This window comes from Tenrec ecaudatus, chromosome 15 (assembly GCF_050624435.1).
Source record: "Tenrec ecaudatus isolate mTenEca1 chromosome 15, mTenEca1.hap1, whole genome shotgun sequence".
In the NCBI taxonomy this organism is placed as follows: domain Eukaryota; kingdom Metazoa; phylum Chordata; class Mammalia; order Afrosoricida; family Tenrecidae; genus Tenrec; species Tenrec ecaudatus.
The window spans coordinates 75806793-75819421 of record NC_134544.1 but is presented as its reverse complement, the minus strand read 5'-3'; positions in this window follow the sequence as shown (position 1 = coordinate 75819421).

Here is a 12629-nt window from a genome sequence, read left to right as displayed (position 1 = left end):
AACACCCCTCCCTGTACGTTGGCCCGTGGCAGACCACCTCCGCTTGGCACACGGAGGACAAGGACCTGTACAGCATCACCCACCTGCACTTCAGGGAGCACAACACTTGGTATGCGGTGCCCCCTGAGCAAGGAGCCCGCCTGGAAAAGCTCCCTGGCAGTTCTAGTGTCTGCCAGAGAACTTCCTGCGGCACAAGGTGGCCCTCATCTCACCCAGCATCCTCAGGGAAAATGCATTCCCTTTGGTCGATCACCCAGGAAGCAGGCGCGTTCATAGTCACATTCCCCTATGGCTCCCACGCTGGCTTCCATCGCGGTTTCAACTGTGCGGAATCCATCAGTTTCGCCTTCCTGCACTGGGTTAATTGAGGTAAAGCTGCTTCTCAGTGCAGCTGCGGGGAAGCCAGGGTCACTTTTCCCATGGACGCCTTCGCGTGCATTCTGCAACCTGAGCGCCATGAGCTGTGGAAACAAGGCAGGGACTGCACCTCCGTGGACCACGTGGAGCCCACAGCACTGACCAGCCCGGAGTGGACGGCCTGGAAGGAAGCCCAGGCTCTTGAGGGGCATCTGCAGTCCTTTAATCCACGCAGGGTCAGGCGTTGCTCTCTGACTCTAGTTGCAAGACAGTGAGCTTGGGGGCTGTGCTTGGGTGTGTCCTGGTTCCACATACCCCTCCTGGGCAGGCAGCTCTGCTGTGTACCCTGAGGGCCCTGCCTTCAATGTCAGCAGTCCTGTGTGATCCAGTGTCTCCCCACTTCCCACCTTAGTTCCATCTGCTCAGTGTCTCCAGCCTCCACAAAGGGGAGTCGCACTAGGCGTCCTCGTGACTGATGCCCATCAGCAGTCCAGGAAGTCCAGGGACATGAGGCACACAGCACGCACACTTGTGCACCTTCCCTCTGAGCCCCTGCCTGCTGATGGATCGTCAACAGATGACCTTGCTCTTCGGAGTTTTGAGATGCAGCATCCTGTCAAAGCTCTGGGTGTTGCTGTGACCCCGATCTTCTGCCCTTGGAACCTCCGCTTGATCCTGATTCCCTGTGCACGCTGGCCCTTGCCTGCTGTCACTGGACATCTCAGGGAATCTCGTGGACATGGTCATGGTTGTGCAGCGTCCTACCAGTGAGTGTTTGCCTTCGAAAACATTCTCAAGCCAAGTTGCTGTGCACTTCATGTCCCTTGTAACCTACTCAGTTTTTGCTATGTACCACTCTGACGCCTGCAAATTCCTGCCTTCAATGATGTCAACAATCAACTTGACCGATCACTGGGCACAGAATAATGGAGCTGCATCTCCTAAATCCTGAAAGAGGGCCACTACCAAGGTTCTTCTTTCTCTTTGAGCTCAGCTCAATTGAAGTTCTTGTCAAATGTGAGTGTGCCTCTCATGCTCTCAGCCCCAGGAACAGCAGTCTCCCCAGCCAATATTCAACTTGGAAAGTGGTGCCCTATGGTGACCCATTTACTTCACCCTCAGAAATGCAAATTCTAGGTCTCCCAATATTTTACTGTGGACCTCCCCATCTCAATGACTACTATGTTGTTTGAACTCTCCGAGCATTTGGAAACACTTATGTGTCTTTTCTGAACAAGAATTGGTGCTGTCCTTGGAAAAGAAATCTCTTGTCCGGAAATCTTGAGCCCACTGTTTTCCAGGGTGTCTAGATACATGGCATCATCAAGTATCAAGATCAACTGTTTCAAAGGTGACTCTGTGACATTTAAGGAGGCAACCTGCCAGGTTTTTATCTGATAATGCAGGATGTGGATCCAAATGGTCACATTTTAGCCCCCACAAAAAATTTGGACCAACATTGAATGATGTTGATTATCTGAATGAGACTCTTAATTCATTTGCACTCTGAAAAATTGACTCAGTCTTCTACCAGTGAACATAGCTACTTCTTCTAATGAACCCCACACCTTTAACACACTCTACTAATTTAACCAAGCAACTGCTAATGTAGAAACTGCACCTTTGCCCCTTGGAGTCCGTTCTTATTTGGGGTTCAAGGATATCTAATCTGTGTTCATTAAATTTGTTGTTTTCAATGTGTATCATAAAAAGAAATTAATGGTGAAGGGAGACATCAGATAATGCAAGATAGGACAAAATAATAATTTATAAATTATCAAGGTTCATGAGGGAGGGTGTGCAGGGAGGGAGCAGGAAAATGAGGAGCTGATGCCAAGGGCTTAAGTGGAGACTAAATATTTTGAGAATGATGATGGCAACAAATGTATAAATGTGCTTTACACAATTGATGTATGTATGGGTTGTGATAAGAGTTGTATGAGCCCCAATAAAATGATTTTTTAATTGTGGTGATGATTGTACAACTCTTCTTTTTTTCTCCAACTCTTCATGATGTGATCAAACTATTGAATGGTATGATATGTGAATAATATGAAACAAAACTGTTAAAATATGATTGAACTATTGATTTATATAGTTTGTGAATTATATGCCAATAAAACTGTTTAAAATTTAAAAAACATATTTTGGAAACCACTTTTGTGTATGAGATACATTAAAAACAAAGTGACTCATCTCCCAACCAGAGAGGATAAGAAGTAGATACACCCACCAGGCCGTGAGGATGATGTTCCTGATTAGAGCAGCCAGACCACAGAGAGAACAACATGGCTGGCCCCACTATGAGACATGATACCCCTCAATGACCAGTGGCGCTACAGGGGACAGCACTGGAGTCAGAGTGTGCGAACTGCACCTGACCTGATCCCACCACACCAAGGCAGAGCACTGGGGGAGTGTAGCGGACCAGCAAGGGAATGGAGTGGCAAGGTCCCCAGGAAATGCTGAAAGTGGACTTTAGGGCCAGGGCGTGGTGCCACAACAGACTGGACTGGAAAACACTCCTAAAGGCCAACAAACAATCCTTGAACGAACTACCACACAAAAAAAAAAGTAGATACAACCTGAAGACTACACAGAACATTCGGTCCCAGTTTCCAGAGTAGATGGTCCATGGGGGAATGGAAGAAAAGTGTACAACAAAACGCAAAAAGTCAGGTTCAATAAACAGGCAGAGCTACTGCCCAGAGATACCTTCTAATCATTGAACTGAAATTACTCCTGGCCCTCTCCTTTCAGCTGAATCACAAATTGGCTAAAAAATAAACCAAATATTCCATGATTACTGTCCTTTTTTTGCATTGAACATCCACAGTCTGAAACATGCCATGCCAATGTTGTTCCCCAAGACCTTATCCCAGATACTCTATGCCTACACTGAGTATGTTTCGGGCCTCAGAGAAAGGCTTAGGGTTCTCTGCTGGCAGCTACCAGTCTGCTGCAGCATTGCTTGTGGATACATACCTTTCCTCAGTCACACTCCCTGGCCAAGCATTTGAGACCACTTCCATTGAGGACACTGCAAGGCAAGCTACCAGATATCAAGTGGAGTGACTGGATGAGTGGTATGTGATGAGTCAGAATGGCAGTCAAGGGGACCCCCTTCCTCCTCCTGCCCAACTCTGTTTCCTATTATAGTCTTCACGTACCAAGAAGGAAACAGAAGAAACTTTCATTATTATTATTATTGCAGTTGGTTTTATTATTTTATTAGGAGCTCTTACAGATATTCTAGCAATTCATCATTCTATTAGATCAAGCCTAGTTGTACAATTGGTACCATCATCATTTTCAAAGAATTTTTTTCTTCTTGAACTCTTTGATATCAATTCCCCTTTATCCCCCCCAACCCCCATCAACCCTTTATATATATATATATATTATTATTGCCCTATTTTCCACCATCTAGTGTACGCATTCACCTACAATGCTGTTGTTAGTTCCCTGCGACTGGGGTTGTACAGTCAACATTGCTATCAGTTTCCCTTCTCCTTTCCATACGCTCAGGGAATCATTATTCTCATTACTGTTTATTAGGGGTTTATCTATCTTGGATTTCGTGCATCAAATGGTTTCAATTATACACATGCAGGTCTATTAAGATTAGTGAGGTAAATCTAAGGGTGTAATAGTGAGACAAGGAAATATTTAAAAGAAACTAGAGGACAGTTATGTGTTTAATCAGAGTTATACTGCACCCTGGATATATCATCCTTTATATATAGCCCTTCTGTAAGGGACTGTCTAATTGTCTTACCGGTGTCTCAACTTTGTCATGCTTGTTCACATCAATTTGATTGGTTGTTTTTGAACTCTTCTGATGCCTGTTGACACCTCATGATCACACAGGCTGTTATGATTTCATGTGGTCTTTGTTGTTTCCCTCCTAAACAGTCCTGTGTTTAACCTCAGGGCTTTATGATCCCAGGCACTATATGTTTTAAGAGCCGAGCACCATCAGTTTTTTTCACCACATTTGCATATATACCCATTTTGTCATCAGCAATTGAGTATCACACGTTGCCAAAATATTAGAGTTGTTTTGTTGTATGTTTTCTTTCCAACTTCCCAATTATCACAGTTCTCATAAAAAGTTCTTCAATCTCATGGTACAATGAGAATTGCCCACAGAAAATATACTTTTAAATCATTTTTTTCATGATTGACAATTTAGAATCAGCCCAGGTTCCCTTGAGACCTCTACTTCTGCAATGTCTGTGGCTATTCAATGGTGATGACAAACAGTCATATTCCAAACTTTCAAGATAACAAGGCTTTATTCAAGAAGTCTGTTCTGTTTGGGGAGGTAAAATCGCAATGTGGGATGTAGATCACAGAAGACAGCCAATGGATACATGATACTGAATGAGACATCAGGTGGATTCAGATTCATCAAAGATAACAATGTCTGTGGAGCTAGAATTAGCAAAAAAAAACAAAGACAAAACCCAAACCCACCTGTGCTAGTCCAGGTTGACTAGAGAAACAAAATTCATGGACACTCAAATATGTATAAGAAAGAGCTTTATATAAAAGAGCAATTATATATTGAGAAACATCCAAGCCCAGTCTAGGTCAAGTCCATAAGTCCAATATTAGCCCATACGTCCAATACTGGTTAATAAGTTCCTCTTTAGACTTGTGGAGCTATGCAATAATGCTGAATGCAGGAAGACTACTGGCCAGTGGGTGGAAACTCTTGTGGATCCAGGGGCAGTGGAAGCATTTAAGTGCTGGCATGGGTCTCCATGTGGCTCCTCCAGTTCCAGGGCTCTGGGTGCATCAGTATAGATACAAGTGCCTTTTCAACAGGAATGTCTTACAGGGAGTGAGTGTATCTGGCCTCCAGTAAGTTATTTATCTCTTTTGCACTCCAAATGAGGTCATCAAGCTATCCAGGAGTTTTTTTTCTCTAGCCTACGTGGATTAACACATAGCTATGAAAGCAACCCCTATTGAATTCTTAGATTAACCAATAAGCCAAAATACTGTCCATTGTGACCTCCACCTGCATTTATGACACAGCCGTCCAGATACCATCCTACTTAACAGTCCCCAAAAATGTGCAATGTAATTGTTTTTGCCACACTCTCCTAAGAGAATAGGTATAAGCCTCTAAAATCAGTAGAAGTGATTCAAAAAAGAAACGATATAAATAAAACACTATTAATAAATTGAAACAAAGTAGGCAGTCTTAACACCCACACATTAAAACATATTATATAGCCATAGCAAACAAAACAGCCTGGTACTGGTACAACAATTGATATGAAGACTGGTGGATTATAATTGAACACCGGAAATACAATCAAATACCTATAGACACCTAATCTTTAATAAAGGTTTAAGACAGAGTAAGTAGGGGCAGAGATAACCTTTTCTCTAAGAAATCCAAATTACATTGGGTCTTTACTTGCAACAACAAAAAAGAATAAGAAGACCCATACTACACACCATGTACAAAAATGAACTCACCATACATCAGAGACCTAAATAGAAACCCCAGAACCATAAAGGCTAACAATTAAAGTTTAGGGACAAACTAAAGGTCACACTCTGAACATAATGACATATCAGCAGTATAAACGAAAAGTAAAGAACTGAGACATACTAAAAAGAATAAACATTTATACACATTGAAAGAATTCATCAAAAGAATTAACAGAAAACGCACAGATTGAGAAAACCATTCAGTAATAATACATCAAATTAAGGGCAAATCTCCAAAATCTGTACGCAACTAAAATATTTAACCAGAAAAATACAAATAACCCAATCGAAAAAATAGGTACAAGACAAAAATAGACAATTTGTTAAAGATGACATCTGGGTGTCAAACTACCATATGAAGAAATGTTAACGTTCACTAGCAAGAAGAGAAAAATAGATTAAAACAATGAGGAAATACCACCTGACACCCACACATTTATCAAAATTCAAGATGACAAAATAATAAATACTAAAGACAAAGAGTAGAAATTGAAATGCTCATACATTTCTGGTGGAAATCAGTACGACACTTCCTTAAACAAATGCAAACACACATATTTTGAAATCTAGTAGTCTCTTTATTTTTATATATACCCTAAAGAAGTAAATAATACAATATGAACAGACATATGCACACTTGTTTATTTTATTTTTTTTTAATTTTTAAACATTTTATTAGGGGTTCATACAACTCTTATCACATGGAAAAACTAGAGAACATTATGCTTAGCAAACTCAGTCAATGTTAGAAACATAAATGTTTAATAATACTAGCATTATGAAATGAACTTGGATTATACTTGAAAGGATAAGATTTTGATGACTGTGAGGAGGCAAAGGACAGGGAGGGAACAGGGATAGGAGAGCAATAGTGAGCAATTGTATATTGAGAAACATCCAAGCCTAGGAGGATGGGGCAGAGAAAAGAAAGAGAACTATTTGCATGGAGTGTTTAAAATGATACTGCTTTTGATTTCCATTTCTTGAGAGATGGGCGGTGTAAATATATGCAGTGTACATATATTTTTAAATCCCTCAAGATTTCTTATTCTTTCAATCTAAATATTGGTCTAAGTGACTAACAAAAAATAGAAAACCAAAAATCAAACTGAACTGGTCTTTAACTATAGAAAAAAAGTTCACTTCAAACAAAAAAGACAAAAGAAATCAGTAAAGGCTTTTAAAAAATGTTTTATGGGTACCCAACCTACTAAGAATCACTTACTTTATTAATCCATTGTGCTGGAAACTGAATGCAGTCTAGTAAAATGCTTAGACAAATAGGCAGACGTAAGTAAAGAAGCAGACTAAGACTCGGGACAAGAGAAAGAGAGAAGAAACTGTTGTTGCTGGTCTTTAGATTGCAATATGCTTTCTTCCAGAGTTGATAAGGAACACATTTCCATGGCAGAGAAATTCATTCCATCTCAGTGTCCGACAGAAATTGTCCTCTGTCAAAAGCCTTTTAAGTCATTTTCCATGATTGCCTGATGATCCCTGACCACTTTTCATTGTGAGCCCAACTTCTGCTTTTTCACTAGCTGTTTCAACAGCAATGATAAACAAGTCTGGCCACAGTAGAGTTTGGGAAGGTTAAAATCTTGTGGGTCATTGACCGTCAAGGACAGAACAATGTATATAAGGTATTTAATGGGACATTAGATGGATTCAGATTAAGAAAAACCACTTGCAGCCCATGTTATTTTAGGTGAAACAATGAAATAGATCAGAAACTTCCTCAGCTAAGTTACTGAGGTGTTCTTTCTCTCTGAATTGCTAGTTTTCAATCAATCAATGATGTGGTCAGTTGTCACTAAGACAAGGCCCATTTTTATCAGGTTTATGCTCACTTTATTACCTCGGTCTACTTAGAACTGTTCTTAAAGGAAAGACTTAGACCATTCAATTTTGTTTGTTTTTAATATGTACTTTCTTCCTGAATTGCTAATTACCAAAAGTCTAAGAAGTTGAACAGCATGCCCTCCACCCACCACTTTTCTGTCACTTTGTCTTTGTCTCATGGCTTTTGTGTTGCTGTGATTCAAATGCAAATGTGTTTCAAATGCAAGCAGGGTCACCCAAAGTGAAGAGTTTTTAGCAGAACTTCCAGGAGTCCCTCATTACCTCCATGCCCCGCGTTACGGAGTTGCGCCCAACGTAGACCACTGACCCACAAGCAGTTGTGAAGTAACAAAGCAAAACTTTATTACAGAAAGACAAAAAGACAAATAGACAAAAAGACAAATCCGGATTTGGGCTACAGCATGGCCAAGCAGGGTCCAACACTGCAGCGTCCGGCCAAATTTTGCTTTCCCTTTTATACACTTAAAACCAGCAAGGCGAGCCGGTAGAGCAAGGAATGGGAAAGGGTGTTTACACAAGATAACAGGGATGCGGGTAGTTCAGCACGTCCTGCTCAGCTTATCTTGGACCAGATGATTTTGCAAAACTTCTTGCTCACATTTATGAGTAGATAGTTGTAAGGTCACAGTGACTTGCTTTTCCAAGATAACATACCTCTCTTAGAATGGGGGTGGCACTTAAGCTTTTCAAAATGGAGTAACTTAAGACAAATTATTTTATTCTATTAAGCGTAACACCCCGCCTCTTGGGAAAGACCCTACCCCTACCCACGTGATGTCAATTCCTGCCGAACCCACTTCCTCTGACTGAGAATGTGCAGTGCGAGGGTCCTAGTAGGGTAAGTAAGTCTCTATGTTTCTATGCTGTTCCTAGGCTCGGTGGCTCCGACAGGCCCGGCATCCCCAGCTGTGGTCCGATCCCCACGAATATTACAGTTCCTGCATCTTGTCTGCCCGCGTTCCAGGTCATCGCGACCCCATGGGATATTTCCAGTTAAATCCTTTCTGAACTGGTTACAAGCCTCTCTGCCTTCAGCTTGGGATTATGCCGGTCCCCTTTACCTGCTCAGAGTCCCTCATTCACCCTCACCTCTTATGCCGGAAATGCCCGATTGATGGTGGGTTCTTGCCCACCTTGTCAGTTATTGGGCATGAGAGCAGGGGACTCCAGAATGTTCTTTACTGAAAGGAGAGGCCAGCCTTGGAGTCATCAGGGCACTCCACTGATGACCGAGGTCTGTATTGGCGCTTAACTTGTAAGCACCTTGCTTTGCAAAAGGGTACCATAGCAGTGACAGCCCTCAAATCCCCTCATAAACTAAGTCCTCACTTGGATTGCAGAGTCCCACATAGTGTAAGCCCCCATTGAGTGCTCTCTCCTCAGGAAGCAAAGGTGAAGGTAACCTGGCCCTCAGGCAGAGGGCTTTGGAATGTGGATGACCTGCACCTTTTTCCAGGCAGCCCTGGAAGGGGCAGTCTTTCTTAGAGGCTTGCAGGCCTGTGTGTCCTTGATGGAGGTCACCAAACTGAAGACAGTACAGGGGTTCTTCTAGCCATCCCTTATCTGTCTTACCCTGGGAAGCATGCCTTCCACCCACCATTTTTCTTTCAGGTTGTCTTTCTATCTGGGCTTCTGTGTTGTGATTCAAATGCAAATGTGTTTCAAATGCAATCAGGGCCACCCAAAGTGAACAGGTTTCACCAGGGTTTCCAGATAAAGAAGGAACTACTAAGAATGAATCCATAGCCACTTGAGGCCCAGAGACTCACCTCCAGGGCCCTCCTTCCAGGTCGCTCTCATTATCTCTAGGCCCCGCCCCTTCTCACAGACTCCACCCTCTCCCCTCCCCAGGTGATGCAATTTCCTGCTTAACCCACTTCTGACTGAGAAGGATCCAGGTGAGCGTCCCATGAGTTTCTGCTGGGTGAGTGAGTTTCTGTGTTTCTGTGCTGATCCCGGGCGCGGAATCCCCCGCAGGCATGGCGTCCCTAGCTGGGTCCGGGTTCCTGTGGACATTACACTTGCCACACCCTGTCTGCCAGTGTTTCAAGGTCGCCGAGACCTGGGACATTTCCAGTTAAATCCTTTCTGAACTGGTTGCAGGCCTCAGGCTTCGGGCCTGGGAATACTCAGGCCGCTTTTCTTGCTCAGAGCTCCTCCTGCACTCTCACCCCTCGCTCCAGAAAGGCGCGATTGGGGGTGTTTTTTGCCTGGGCCCCGTCCTTCCTTGTCAGGTCGCGGGCATGAGAGCATGGGGACCCCAGAGTGGCCTTTACTGAAAGGAGAAGCGAGCCTTGCAATCATCAGGCCACCCCACTGATGACTGAAGCCTGTATTAGAGTTTGGTTAAGTTCTTGCTTTGCAGAAGGGTACAATAGCAGCGACAGCCCCAAATCCCAGCATAGATTAAGTCCTCACTTGGATGGCAGAGTCCCACATAGAGTAAACCTCCATTGAGTGCTTTCTTTCCAGGAACCAAGGTTGTAGGTAACATGGCCTCAGGCAGAGAGCATTGGAATGCAGCCAGCTCCAGTACACTTTTCATTTGATCCCTTTGGGCGTGGCCCTGATTAACCAACCTTGAGACCTGCATACAACAGTTTCTTGGAACCAAATTCTATGTATGTAAATTCGTTTTATCCTGTTGGTTTTTCTTCTCATATTTTAACTGTTTCTTCATTTTGTTTGAATTTACTGTGCACGAACTGTGTCCTACTAATAGCTCCTCATTTTAAAAATTGTTTCAATTATTTCTAATTCAAGGCAACATCCAGATATATAACTCTGTATATAGTAAGATAGGATCTTATTTAAAATAAGCTACCATTTTCTCTGTGCCCCACTGCATGGTAGTGCTTGAATGTTATAGTCTTTTATCTACGTGTTCTTGATAAGAGGCTTGTTTTGTTTACTGCACTACAGTGGGTTTTGTGTGAGTGATGCCATAGCACCTTACACTCCTCCTTAGGGTTTCTAGGCTGTAGTCCATGTGTTACCAATGGCCACCTCATGGAACACAACTGCTTTCATTTCATGGAGCTGCCAGTCCTCTAACCACTGGAGCAAGAGGGCTTCTTCACGGGCTAATTTAGATGGGCCACACTGACATGTTTTTCATTATAGACATGGCGATTCTTAATGGGAATTATGTTTGTTATTCTGATTTAGTCATATTTCCAACACACTATCCATGTGCATACATAGACATGAATATGCGATCATTGTGTTCAATTTCCCCTTTGGTTAGGTGCCATGAAGTTAATTCCATCTTGTGGCTATGTCATGTGAGTTCCATAGTGTTTCTGGAGCATGATATTTGTGGAAGCAGATCTCCTGTGCTTCCACAGTAATGCAGGCTGTTTACCCGATCAAGCCTCAGTGAAACAGTCTAGTAAAAGCTATTTGTGCCACCTAGAAACTTTCATTGTCCCTAACCTCCCCAAACAAACTCAATGCCACAAAGTCAATTCTCTCTCATAGTGTTCTGTTATAGGTGTCCGAGATCAAAATCTGTACAGGAGCAACCAGCCTCATTTTCCTCTTGCAGATGTGCTGGTGTGGTTGAACTGCCAGCTTTGAGGGTAGCAAATGAAGCCAGAATTCATTTTTCCCTTAGAAATGAACCAGGCCAAACATGCTGTCAAACCCACACCAGCTCCTGGAGACTCCATGTGTGTCATTGCACAGGGATGTTGCAGAGGGGTTTCAGTGACTGGTTTCTCAAAGTAAATCACCCAGGCTTTCTTCCCTGGAGACTCTGAGTAGACACACACTTCCAGCCTTTCCATGAACACCTATCCATGGTAACCATTATAATGCTCAGGGACATCAAAAATGAAGCAAGACACACATGCAAGCAAGTACACACACTTAGAAAAGCCAGAACCTATATAAGTTGGAAATTTTTCATTGAAGGAAAACTCAAAACTATACAATGAGGTTGAGTTTCTAACTATAACATGAGAAACCACACGGTTGAATTTGTAACCTTTGCAGGACCCAGAAAAATAAAGTCGTATTGTTAATTTTCAGCTATCAAGTTTTTATGTGAATTGTAGATATACTGTATCCTAACTGGCCTCTTTACCATAGCTAGAGAATAAAATTAATATCAACTTTAATAGATCTTCAAGAGAGATGGTATATGTAAATAGCTTAATAGTCTTCCTGAGTTTTCGTGGAAGATTGGAAGATGAACAGGTATCCTAAAGATTTTTAAGATGTACAATATTTGAGAAATTAAAAAATTATGACATTCTAATTAGCTTAATCTTGAACTGTCTAGCATAATCTATTAGGAACAGATATGTAGTGGCTTCAAAAGGTTCATGGATAAAGTCCACTGTCTTTATTCCATTTTTCCATGACCTTTTTGAAAGGTCCTTGTGCATTCATGGCATAAAGGATTGGCTACCAATGAGCTCCTTCTATCTCAATTAGATAATACTTGATAAATATTAATCATTGTGCCTGCCATTGGATTCCATATGGTGTAGTGACTGTATTTGGTTTCAGAGTAAAACTATACTCCGTAAGATGTTCAGTGGCTAACTTCAGAAGTTGGTTGATTTCTTGTAGGGTACTGCTACATTGCCTTCAATTGCAATCTTTTGTTTGATAGCCGAATGCTCAGTCATTTGCACTACACAGAGACTTCATTTAAGCACCTACACCTTGAAGTGTGAGTGCTTGCAGTCAGAGCCCTGCATTGCCAGATGTGTCATGAGTTAATGTCCCTTACAAGTTGGTGGGCCTTTTCTGGGGCTGCTTTTCTTTTTCTGTTGGTCTTTTATGTGTTCCTGTAATGATACTTTATTGTATGTGGGATATATGAACAAAGGAACCTATTTGTCACAGTGGGTTATAAAATGAGCTGCCGACTGCAAGGGCAGCTGTGC